The sequence below is a fragment of the Anarhichas minor genome, unplaced genomic scaffold (assembly GCF_050575085.1).
Source record: "Anarhichas minor isolate MPS153535 unplaced genomic scaffold, ASM5057508v1 ptg000054l, whole genome shotgun sequence".
Classification (NCBI taxonomy): Eukaryota; Metazoa; Chordata; class Actinopteri; order Perciformes; family Anarhichadidae; genus Anarhichas; species Anarhichas minor.
Window position 1 is genome coordinate 4,706,617 of NW_027466500.1, and position 14,022 is coordinate 4,720,638.

Below are 14,022 nucleotides of genomic sequence, written 5' to 3' on the forward strand. Positions count from 1 at the left end.
GGAGTGAATGTCCAACCGCAGCCGAATCATCCGACCGAGGACAAAACATCCGACCAAGGGCTGAACATCCGACCGAGGACGACTCATCCGACCGAGTGCGAAACATCCGACCGAGGACGAAACATCCGACCGAGGGCTAAACCTCCGACCGAGGTCGAAACATCCGACCGCGGTCGAATCATCCGAGCGCATCCGAATCATCCGACCAAGGGGAATTTCTCGTTTGTCCTACCGAGTGACCATGTGGAGGTGGGCAAATACACCCCGCCCACTCGAGATTCAGAAGTGGAGACATCTCTCAGTCTGAATGAGAGCGGTGTCCCGATAACACCTAAGAGTGGTGTCACGGTGGAACCCGGGTCAAGAGAGCTGAGCACAAGAGAGTTCTGCAGGAAACGCAAACTGAAACCGGGACCTTGTGGGCCTTCGGTGTGTACGAGCAAGTACAAGAAGGGGAGGTTGAATAATAATACGAATGCTAAGAACAAAGGAATTGATCGAGATGACAGACTTTGCTTGCAGTCCGTTGAAAACACAGGAAAGGGAGACGATTGTATAAAATGGTCACAATTCAGTTTTTCGAGGCGGAGGAAATCGTACTACACAAAGCTCATAGCAGCCTTCCAGGTGGTGAAAACCGTAGGCTACCCTATGCTTACACTCAATTCCGAATGGGGCCTGAGTTGTTACTACAAGTTAGCTCTCGCGTACACAACCGATCAGCCACTGGAGATGGCCGCTGCGTGTATACCCGAACTACGCGAAGCCGTACAGATTATCCACAGTGAGCATTTCCAGAAGCTGCGTGAACTAACGCTCGAGTGTCAAATGCTCCTATACGCGGTGCTCAACTGTCACATTAACTGGATCGACCACAACCACAAGAAGATACTCCTCGTGCCCGGAGAACCCAGCACCCGGCCTCCTTGTGAGGAGGGAGACCTCAGGTGCTCGAGATGTCTAAAGAATCAGACGTTCCACTCGTCCGAGGTAAAAGGTAACCCGAGAAACATCGATGTGGAATTCGATTTCGAGCAGATGAAATTCGGATCTTCGTGTTGCGCTGCACCCATGATCAAGGTGCCGCTCAGCACCACAACTGTCAACACCTGTACGTTCACCGACATGAAACAGATGTACACCGCGTGTATGAAATGCAAGCAGCCTATATTTTCTGAAGTACTAGTGGACATGGAAACGCTCCACTCGCGCTGTGTAGTGTGCACATCCAAAGGTCTCTGACACGGGCTCTCGATCTCACCGAGAGACACGTACTTGGGTATGACTGAAACCACGTCAGGTCTTGTGTATCAGACGGACGTTGCGTTGTTCAGATCCGTGCACAATATACCCTTTGCCAGGTTGAAAGAAATCATCTGCACACACTACGGAACTAAAGACTTTAACAATGAAATGCGGAGAGTACGAGGTACTCGACAGGGTTCGGTTAGCTGTAACAATAACCTCTACCTGTACCTGAGCATCACAAACAGACTGGGCAGAAAAGAGGGAGCTGTCGGAGACATTATGAGAGTGTACAAAGACATCAGCCGAATTGAATCTCTGAACAAAGACAGAGTTGAGACCTTGGCCTCACAGCAGACAACGCCTCTAGTGGACCCTGTGGACCCCTCCGTGGCCTCACAGCAGACGACGGCTCTCGTGGAGCCGGTGTACCCCTCCGTGGTTGATAACGTCATCATCGAGGCGACTGACAGTGTCATGGAACTCGAGGATGCTGAAGATGTGCGCAAGTACATGGAGGCTTTCAACTGCAATACAACTCGCAGCTGCTGCCTAGAACTTGGGATAGCGTCTTACAGAAGCGAAGATTCAGACGATGACTGTGAACACGAGAGCGAGTGGCATTCGGACCATGATGAGTCTGGGTCAGTCCAAGGCAAAAAAGTGATACACGGAGATAATGGGGACCGGGGTGTATTAGAAGACGAAACTGTTGAGAAGTCTAACGTTGTCATCGAGGAGGAGGAGTAGTGACTGTGTACAGTTGTGATTGTTATACTATTTAGATTATCTCATGTCTTCGTGCTTGTAACACTGAAAAAATAAAACGATTCCAAACGCAAGTCTGGCTCCTATTTTATTTGCGCACTTCCCTCGAGCTGGTGACCATGGAACCCTGTCAGAACGGGAACTGGAGCTCTACGCGGTATTTGGCGGTATGTTTCGACGATGTACATGTCATACATTGTTTAGAGTACACATGGGTGCAAATGTTCGATATAGAGAAGCGGATACCTATCACGGTAACCCTACCGAAGCCTGGTCTCGATGGGATCTTTCGTGTACCCATTGAGTCCGATGTGGTCCCAATTACGAGTTATATAGTTCTCCGGGGTGTATACACACACGGGGGCGATAGCTACGGTCTCGTTACAGGCAAACATTTTTCCGAAACGTACACTGACACCAAGGGGCACAAGGTGAAAAGAATCAGCGGTCTAGCCAGCGCGCCCTTGGCCTGGGTGAAGATGAACACACCTCCTGATATGGTGTGCAACCAAACCTACCCTTTTACAGGGGACACCGTTTGCGGCCATCAACCCGATATGATCGTTGCGAGGATATACGCGAGTATGACGCGTTACGTACACACTGTCGCTTCCTCGTACACCTCGGACTCTACAGAACGGTATAATGTCTCCGAACTGGTAAGCGAGACGCTATCCGCGCTCGGGGCTCCGCTTGCGTTCAAGGCCTTACATGAGCAGAGCAGGCTAACCCTTGAGCGGTTGCGAAACCGCAGCGGGAATGACATCCTCGCGATACCCGATGCACGACACGCAGTATGGGGAACGTGTGTACTGTGGCAGATGGAATCCGACCCACACACTCTCTCACGTGCAACTGTTAACAAACACGAGCTGTCACCGGTCCCCTCGTCCGATCAGTGGTTGCAGGTAAGGCTCACGTACGAGGGTTTAGAGGTGACCAGGTGCTCAGGAGGAACCTCTACCAAAGACGTTATAAAGGCTCCTTACTGGGCAGTTATACTCACGGCCCTGTGTTGCGGAGCGCTGGGCCGTTGGTCTCGCGAACTAGACAAATTATCTGAGGTGTTGAGAGTCGAGGCATCTCTCTCGTGTGATCACAAGGATGAGTTGTGTCAACGCTGCGGGTACGCTTATCGGATATCACCCGTGGTTTGTGAGCCCGAACCCAAGAGGGTTTCAGCTGTGTTGCAGATAGACAAGTTGATCCTGGGCAGAATCTGCACTACCTTGTGCGCTACGGTCTCCCGATACACCGGAGATGTATGTATTGCGGAAGGATCAAGTGCAGAAGCACAAAACCAAGGCCTCGGATGGGAACCTAGATATTGTCTCAGTCATCGTAGGGTCTACAGCTCGAGCTATGAAGAACGCTGGGAAGAAAGAAGATCAAGAATCGACATCTACCACGGTCAAGCAGATGAATATGATAGCCCGCAACTGTCCCCATGTGACAAAAGAACGAGACCGGACCAGATCGCATCATGGTGGGAGATCGGATCAGGGTGGTACTGGGGACAGGAGGAAGGAGAAGACGATCAACAAAAACTCAGATCGAGGCAAATGCTCTCCACTTACAAGGAAGGCGAAGAAGAGCGATCGAGTAAGAAGCGAAAGATCCGAAGAGAAGACCCCCAATATGACCCAGATCCAGGTTGGTGGTCGTGGCAGAAAGACTCTCGACAGAGAGAGAGTTGTAAGATGGATGGACAAACTGTCCGCAAACATAGGTTCTGGGAGCTCTACTCATCCGGACCACACAAGGGGGACGAACACTGTCGAGTGTCCGCTTCAATCGGATATTGGAAACAATTCTCGTGTCATGTTCTTGGATATCATATCAAAACTCTTCCCTTTGGACATCAAGGTGGAATCCTCACCATCTAGCACAACCCCTTGCGTCTCCACAGCCCCGGGGTTCGGATCGCCCATGCCCAGCTCCCTGGATGAGACCTTAGTAGCAGTCGAAGCTTTGGAGAACAATTTCGAAAGCCTGGCTAAGTGGTTTGAATCGTTTGAGAGCACGAAAGCTCGGGACGTGATAGGGTTCGATCTTGCCATGGAAGTGTGCGGTTGTTATGATATCATAATCCGTAGACTTGGGAATGGTCTAAGAGACACATTTGGAGAGTGTAGTTTTATACAAAGCGCACAACAGGTCAAACACGCTGACCATGTGCTGAAGTACATTCAGGTTGGGTTTAAGTCATACGTTGACCTTGAATTGAAACCTGCCCTGGAGAATCTGTTGAGCCTAGTCAAGGACCCCACAAAAACCGAGCCTGAATTCGAGGCCCTACAGAACGCTGTCCAGACCTTGACGCGTGACCCTGGGTGCCTATCGTCTACGCACCAGCTCGAAGAGGTTCTTAAGGTGCCATGGGTCGGTTTACTCGAGCTAGCACGTGCTGTCATCCCGATACTCGAGAACCACAGCACGCGGGCTACCCGGATGCAATGTGAGTGTGATGATGCAAAGAAACGTGTGGCTGAACTCCAATGTAATCAGCTCAGCATGGAACAAATGTTGCATACAGCAGAACTGTGCCAGGAAGAGACGGAGTCGAAGTACAAGGAGACTATCAATGTCATCGCCGAGTTAAAACATTTGCATGGCAAGACTTTACAGCAACAGGAGGACATGATAAAGGACAAACTTGCAATGGCGTACATAAAAACCAAGTCTGAATGGGACAGGGATCATGACTATGTCCTCAAGCAGCTAGACACAAGAAACGAAACAATGCGGAAGGAATACATAGAGAAACGAGGTGCACTTGAACAGCAGATCGTAACTCTGTCAGAGTGTAAGGCTGACTTGACAAGGAATATTGCAGAGCTAAAGGTTAATATGCAAGAAGTGAAGAATAATGGCACGCAAGAGCTCCATGAAGCTCGAGGTGAAACAAGTTGTCTTGACGAGAGACACTCTCAAGACGTAGCCTTAATCAACATGCTTAATAGCACCATCGCTATACGTGACAAAACAGTAGAGGATCTCAATAGGATTGTGGAAACACTTGCCAGTGAAATAGAGACTCTGAATATTAGCAATACTGAATTGTTCAGGGTTCAGAGGGACTTGTCTTCACTTGAGCAGTTCATAGGTGTTGATAAATGTGGTGTTGGAACTGCGCTAAATAGACTCGAGATTCAGATAAATGCCTCGATTGAAAGGATCAACAGTGAGCTTCAACGAACGTGCATTCAGGTGGATGAACAGGTTAAGCGTGATCATAGCGAACACGATGTGAACACTCTGTCCGATACAGGTCCGATGTTCAGAGAATATGAGAGTCAGATACGCGCCATTATACAAAGACTCAGGGTTGAGCATGAACCCATGGAATGTGGTACAGAAAGAGTACAAGTGTCGCGCGTGCGCATGTTAAAACGAAGGCGTAGTGACACGAACACCCTCCGCGCAGCATACCACCCTCCTGAGAAGCAAGAATACAAGCTTGAAGAATCGAACCCTGGATACAATAACCAAGAGGATCTCAAACATGATGTACCACAAAATTGGCTCGCTTTGATCGATTCAGTCCGGGACAGCGGTCACAGTGCGGTTCACACGTTTGATATTGAACTTCGTGAAAATGACACCGTTGTCAGGACATCAATCCCCGCGTACATCGCACAAAGCCTGATTGAACACGGGGACGTAAAGATCGTCAGCTTAGGACATAGGAACCCTATCCATACTCTCTTCAGTCTGTTACAAGTAGATGGACTGGAATTCGATGCTTGCTTTGAAATCAGACAAGGCGCCTGTCATTGTTCACAGTTGAGCCGAGTATCTGGAAGACTCAAATGTACCATTTTTACATCATGTACACCAGGGGGAGAACACGAGGTATACGGGGATGAACACAGGACGCAGTGTGTGTATACTATGATAGTATCCAAACAGGAGAATGTGAGATGGTACTACCTACTATCTATCAAAGTCGATGGTTCCTACATGTACAACCTTGCAAAGCTACCATTCGTATCACAGTTCCAGCCACCCACACAGGCCTTTCTACATAAATCAAATGGTACATGTCCCGGGCCAAGCTTCTACAACCACCCACATACCGATATACAAACAATTGAAACCGGTCAGATTGTGTTACGTGAATATTGAAACCGGTCAGATTGTGTTACGTGGGAACATACGAACATGTGCAACAATGTGAGTTGTGAACCGTTTTTATTTCTCACAGGTCAGTTATTAGATAGAGTACGTTGTAAAAGGACCACAAATGGATTATGTACATTGGGAACAACAATTACACTGTATATCATTGTCACATATGGATAATGTACTAATAAAAAACACTGTTATGTCAACGTTTCGTCCTCGAGTCTTTACAATGGCGAGGAAACACTCTTCGAAGCTTGGTGATGACCTTAGAACAAACAGGGCATCTTGTGTTGTGGCACAAACATGTTACACGTCCACAATCTATCCTCCTCTCCTCCTCTCGTCCTCGAGTCTTTACAATGGCGAGGAAAACACTCTTCGAAGCTTGGTGATGCCCTTAGAACAAACAGGGCATCTTGTGTTGTGGCACAAACATGTCACATGTCCACAATCTGTCCTCCACTCTTTCAGTTTGCAACATGCCTCGCATGTATAGTTGAAGTCCTCTGCTATGTGCATGCGTTTGTAAAGGGGGGATGTGTCTCTGCATACACCGCATGTTACCTTCTTGCGTAAGGTTGCCATTCTCCTCATACAGGCTGTGCAACACACGTGTCCACAGTTAAGTATAGTGTCAGCAGACGTGTAGCAGAAGATACATGGGAAATGTACCACGTCATCAGACTCATCATCATTTTGGTCATTTGAAGGCTCCGTATCTAAGGACATACAAATGGCATTGTTAGAACAATGGCCGAAATTAATGTTTACAAAACATGTATATATAACAACGTCCTTACCAGTAGTGCGCGAATTCTCCAGGTCATCTTCCGGTTCCTCATCTGCCGTAATGATCAGGTCATTTTCCGGTTCCACTTCTACGATGTGTGTCCCAACATGCTCCTTGTTTTTATCCTCACACCTGACAGATGGAACAAATCGACCGTCCGCTGCGAGGATATCTGCAAGTGTCGACATTAGATCAACGTAGTACAGGGCAACTGGTATACACTCGCTCTCGGTATTTGTAGCCATGTTGTTGGTCACAGTTAGTGATGGTAGAGAAGGTACTACCGATCGGAGGAGAGGCATGGTGTAGGGTCTGTGTTTTAGAACTTTGCGCTTGGTCTCCATTCGGATGTGTCTCATGTTGTGGTAGAAAGTGGTCAATTTGGGCTCTTCACCAAAGGCATCCGTGTGGGAGATCCTGTTTACATGAACTATCTTCATGTTGTGGTCACGCAGTGCTGTACAAGGAGCCCTGGCTGACAGGGCTATTTTGGAATCCCACACATTGGAACATGGCAGGTCGTACTTCTTCATCAGGTCATATATTCTCTGGGGCTCCTCACATCGCACTCTTGTCATCTGGGTTGTAGACCCCGTGGTGCCAGACCTCTGGACTAACACCATCACACTGTGTGGTTCCTACGGGTGAAATATGCAAAACACGTGTTGAAAGGAGCATAACATAGTTCCTGTGTGAATCAGTTGATGGTGAGATACTTACATGTGCGCAGTGCAGCTTGAACATTGTCCTCTTGTCCGCAATGGTGAGTTCCTTCCTGATGTTCCAACCGTACCCTTTCACTAATGTCTCAGTGTTACTGACATGTTCGTAAAAACTGAATCCTGATGTAATGTCCACGTGTGTGACACTATAGGTGTTGAAAACGCCGTTGAACTCGGTTGTGGTTTCCAAGAACGTATCAAATGCTCTCGAGTCCATTATATTATGTCTCTGGTCTATCCATAAATTCTTCATTACATCTAGCGTATCTCGTATATATTCAGTAACATTCTTAGATTTAACTTGAACACAGATAACTGTCAAATGACGCTCAGGGATTGAGGATGTCCACCTGCTCATGTACCAGTTTGAGACTTTATCCGTGATGAAGTTGATGTGCATGTGTGGGGTACAGCACCATCTAACAACTATTGTCATATACTCCATTATTCTAATGCGCTGTGAGGAGAGAGAATGCGAGACCCGTTGCTCAGAGTAGACTTGTACAGAATGACAGTGCCTCTGCACTGCTTCTATACCCACAGCAGGAGGTGTGACCATCCAACCTTGGCTGAAACATCCGACCAGGCTTCGTTTATCCGACCAATGTTAAGCCTATGGGGGGGTTTCGAAACATCCGACCAGGCTTCGTTTATCCGACCAATGTTAAGCCTATGGGGGGGTTTCGAAACATCCGACCAGGCTTCGTTTATCCGACCAATGTTAAGCCTATGGGGGGGTTTCGAAACATCCGACCAGGCTTCGTTTATCCGACCAATGTTAAGCCTATGGGGGGGTTTCGAAACATCCGACCAGGCTTCGTTTATCCGACCAATGTTAAGCCTATGGGGGGGGTTCGAAACATCCGACCAGGCTTCGTTTATCCGACCAATGTTAAGCCTATGGGGGGGTTTCGAAACATCCGACCAGGCTTCGTTTATCCGACCAATGTTAAGCCTATGGGGGGGTTTCGAAACATCCGACCAGGCTTCGTTTATCCGACCAATGTTAAGCCTATGGGGGGGTTCGAAACATCCGACCAGGCTTCGTTTATCCGACCAATGTTAAGCCTATGGGGGGGTTTCGAAACATCCGACCAGGCTTCGTTTATCCGACCAATGTTAAGCCTTACATACTGTTCATACTGACTGCCTTCTACTCTGTCAATTTTGACCCAGACCAAGAATTCCCTTAACGCAAGTGTCTATACCAAATTTTAAACTACAGATCTATTTAGAATGTCTAAATAGCATATGTCTCATTAATACATGTATGAGTAATCCTTAATAAATGTTTCAGAGAGCAGGGAGAGTTTATTTTTTTAAGTTTTACAACATTCGTTTTTGGAGAAACACATTATCATGTCCTGTTTTACATACGATATAAAAGCCATAATGATCTAAATACATTTTAGTGCATTTGAAAATGTCATTAACATTCTGGAACTGTATGAATGTATAATATAACCATGTAATCACTATCAACCTCCTCATCTTGGAAGAACAGATCAAGGGCGTATTTCACACTAAATCCTGCTGCCATGATGTCAGTGTCTGAATGGCAGCACGTGTACCTTTGTAATGTCATTTAATTATAATACCATATGCAATGAACATCATACAATCACACCGTGATCAAAGGTAGTCTGCTGTATCTTCTGTTACTGGCATATAGCACATAAATGTAATACAAGCCGTGCATAAACAAAATTACAGTCAATATTACAATCATAACCATGCTCCATATGCACAGACTTTGAGGGATTACAAACGATTGGTACAAAGTGGTGTTATTGGGAAAGGTGGATGTAATCTCGGCCATCTTCGATCCTCCTTACTCCTCAGAATCCTGGCGCTGGCGCAGTTACATCAGAGCAGAGCACACAGTCTTTGCGAGGTGTAGAGCGTTTTCTGCAGAGGCCCTTTTTGCACTTCTCTTGTTGACCCCGTAACCTGAACAGATGTAAATATTGTCTTAAGCTAAACACGACTGACATACTCGTCCTGTCAGATATAAGACAAAAAATGCCTACCCTTCACACGTATCTCGACTTCACCGTTGTACCTCTGAGCGGTCACATTGACACTGCAATGGCACACGTACAGACCAGGTGTAAAGTCCTGTTCGGTGTAAGATGGTAGAGGCCAGTTGTTCTTCTGACACAATTCCTAGGGTACAAAGTGTGTATAGTGAAAACATATCCTTGGGTTTATAGTTAAAAAAAACAACATAGGACAATGATCACGTACTTGCAGGTCTCCAATAACGTTCTCGCCGAATCCGCATGGGGTCTGAGACTCAATTGTGTATATGTCACTCTTAGGGGTTTTGTCAACCTGGTTTATGAGAGCCATCAGCGATCGCGCAGCTTGTACTTTGGCTGCTTTCTTCGTGTTACCAGTACCCACAGCTTCAAGGTTATCGTCACAGAGGAGTGTGACTTTGGTGGTGAACGTTAGATTATGGGATGCTCCGCTTGCACACATGTCGTTGTAGTGGACGGTACACTTGTTGACATCGGCATATTCCTTCAGCGCCACGCACCAGTTTCCACCTGTACCAGTCATGGTTCTGGAAGCGCTAGATCACCGTCGACGTGGAGGTGTGTGATTCTCTATAATACTATGAAATGAAGTGGAAGGATGTCGTTCCTGTTTAAATACACCCTACCATTACACAGGCTACAGGTGAGGAACAGTGGTTGGATGAATGCAAATACTCCTCGACCTACAATCTCGTGATTATGTCAATGTCTGAGCTAAGGTGACCATCTCCCATGTTCCAAACCCCCATAGGCTTAACACTGGTCGGATAAACGAAGCCCGGTCGGATAAACGAAGCCCGGTCGGATAAACGAAGCCTGGTCGAAGGTTTCGAAACGCCTCATAGGCTTAACACTGGTCGGATAAATCAAGCCTGGTCGGAGGCTGAGGAAATTTTATGACTTTGCTAAAGTGACCCAAAAAATACACAATACAAATATTTTAAAATGTTAGTCTTTATATGAGTCCTAGTAATCTTTATTATCTCAAACACATGTAATACAAATACAATTATAGTATTCTATATAACGCTGAAGGGGTTTTATTGACACGGAAGTTCCCAGGTGTCAGAAGGGCTACAAGGGACCTGTCACACTCCCCACGGGTCCCGGTGTGGCATGATGACCCTCGACGACCTCCGGTTCTGTTGAGCAGCAGCAGAGTGAGAGTAAGACAACAGACACTTGACCACAGTTGTTTTTATATACTGACCCGAAGGCATATTACCCCTTCCCACAACACCGGATCACCTGAGGCGTCTTTAGCGTAGATGACATGTTCATCGTCTTGATCGTTCACAACATCGCAGCTCACGAGATCACATCTCGTCTTGTCAAAGGCACACGTTGTTGGACCATACACGGGGTCGTACGGAGGGGACTGTACACGCGAACATGGTTTGTAAATACGGTAGGACCGTCTGCTACAGATCCTGTGAGTGATCAGCATCAACCCAAACACAATCATCCACACCGCTACCCAATAGTCCGTCTCGATACTCCTCCACAAGTAAATAGTGTAGTTCTCATTGTGTTCCGTCATTGTTAGAGTCAGGTGGTCGGTTTTATTAACTGAGATTTAGTTAACGGGTGTTTCGTCAGTATCACCAAAACGGGACTGTTAGTTTCGGTTCTTGTCAATGAACACTCGCCTCGTTTACATAGATGTGTTTTATTGTATATTGTATATTGTACACATAGGGGTTACATAGAATGATCACAGAAAGCGAATAACACTCGGTCCCGGTCCAGCATAGCCTGTTGTGTTGCGGTAGCCTCATCCAACTCAGTCACCTGGGATTCAGTCAGTTGAGCCCTTGGGTCGCTGAGGTTAGTGCTACCACCTGGTCCATTTGCTCGATTTGTGTTAAGATCAGACTCATCACACACACTGTATCATGGTAGTACTTTCCGCAAATATGTTCTGCTAGCGAGCATATCGTCATATGCTCGATTTCTCTGTAGGGACTATAAGGGTAACCCTCAACGATTTCCCAGGACAGCAACCTTTTCACTCGTTCAACATCAGCTGCACAGAGGCTGAAGAGTGTCCTTTCCATGACATCCTTGATGGTGGGATGGCAACGCGTTTTACGGTTTACAACCTTCTCAAGACCGTGCGCATCAAGATCGTCCATGTCGAAGGAAAGGTCGTTTTTCTTCAGCACGTAGGCCAAAAAGTTGCACGTGTCAACTCCGGTCAGGTGGCTCCACATTGCATCAATCAGACAATCGGGATGTTTCTCAATCCCGGCGGACTTCTGCATCCTAAACATCCTGACAGTTCGGGCTGTTTGGACGCTATCAAATGGTAGATTCGCGTAGTCTTTTATAGTTGCCACCATTTTATCAAAGGCGTCCTTATTCCTCATAAGGTAGTTGGCCATTTTATATTTCTTGGTAAGTTCCATTGCGCGTACCTACTCTCTGGCCTGTAGGATCCGTGGAGATGTGCAGGTGTACAGATAGATGTGATTGTGTATATACACGCTTTAACAATGCCAATCCAAAGGGAGGGTTTATCCAATCACAGTGGTCGGATATATCAGCCCTGGTCGGATGTTCCAGCCCTGGTCGGATGTTCCAGCCCTGGTCGGATGTTTCAGCCCTGGTCGGATGTTTCAGCCCTGGTCGGATGTTTCAGCCCTGGTCGGATGTTTCAGCCCTGGTCGGATGTTTCAACCCTGGTCGGATATATCAGCCATGGTCGGATGTATCAGCGTTCAACAACTGCTGACTCTAAGGCGGTGACTTATCCAACCAATGGCAAGCGACTGAGGACTCGGTCAAAGTCTTGCCTTTAAAAGCCCTTACACGAGCAACACCAGCATTACTCTAGGACATCGAGAGATGTGTGACTGTCTCTCCTACACTGTATCCTACAGTGTACAGTGTGATTGATTTAAGAGACACAGGCGACGGAGGGTCTTCAGCTTGTAACAAGATGAATGCTAAACCGATGCAATTCGTTGTGACAGAACACCCTCCGTGGTATGTGAAATCTGATTACAAAGATGTTTTCAATTGTGAAAGCACAGAAGGACTGTTTGATACAGTGGTCGAGATGATGATGTGCAAACAAGCGGACCTGTCCGAAAAAGAGAAAAGGTACAAACCTAAAATCATCTACAAGACTATCAGGAGCAAGGTGATCGAGGACGCTGGCAATATACAGCACAAGCCCTCGCTCTCGCTGCTGCTTGCGCTGATGGACCTAGTGGACATTGAAGGTGGGAACGAACTGGACTCTATGGCAAGTGTAGACAAGGCTGGTCTCAAACACGTGCTGCTGGCATATGGTAACTACACCAGTTTCTATATACCGAATAAAGAACTGATCAGCACCACCGGTAAGAAGGTGATTCCTGTGGTCACGCAGTACTCTGAAAAACACAATCTCGTATACTACGACAGCCAGAGGTCCATGATCGGAACCTACACCGTGGTAATACCGACAACGGGGAACGGTAATGCGAAGTCATACTTCGTGCAGGAGGTACTGTTCGTGCCGGGACTTGAGAGCCTAGAGCTGCTTAAAGGGGTCACGGGTAACAAGTTTGATTTTTGGGACATGGCCCTCGAGGTGCCCACGCAGTTCACAGCTCTCACCCCTTCCTTTCAACAAATCCAACCTTTCCAGTTGTTGCGCACGGACACCAAGAACCCGTCTACCCACAGCCATACCGAGGCACTGGTCTCTCGCATGGAAGATGTACACCCCATGTGCTGTGTGATAGGCACGGCGTCGGCTGAAACTTTAAAGAGGAAGAAGCGTGATGCTAGCGTGGATTGTTTCACAGAAAACCAAGTGAGATGTGATCTGAAGCACTTCCGCTATAAGAACGGTGGCACTCGTACTGTCTACTTTAGAAGGAACGGTAAGCTCCTGGATGGCAAGCGGGTGAACCTGGTCCCGGTTGTTGCCTTGAGAAAGGGTCAGGCTCGGGCTCCCGAACTGTTTGTCTCTACCACGGTGAGATTCTGTAGGGCCGTGAAGCACTGTTGCGTAAAGGGCAACGGGGAGTTGGTGAGCTGTTGGAATGACACGCTAAAAGAGTTCGAGAGGGACACATTTATCACCGGACCGTACATGTATCAGGAGATACACAAGCCCGCTTTGACAGCGTTCATCAAGCGTGTGAATCCAAACACCTGGTGCAATCATATACCCAAGCACGTTGAGAGTATGATTATGGACCCTATCATGGTGGAGGTGGTGGAACTGGCCATCGCATTCATGGACAGCAAGATCCCCAATGCGTTCGCAGTGGCAGAGCTGCTCTATTGCCCGATTGAAAAGGTGAGTGAATACCTCAAGGTGTGGAACATG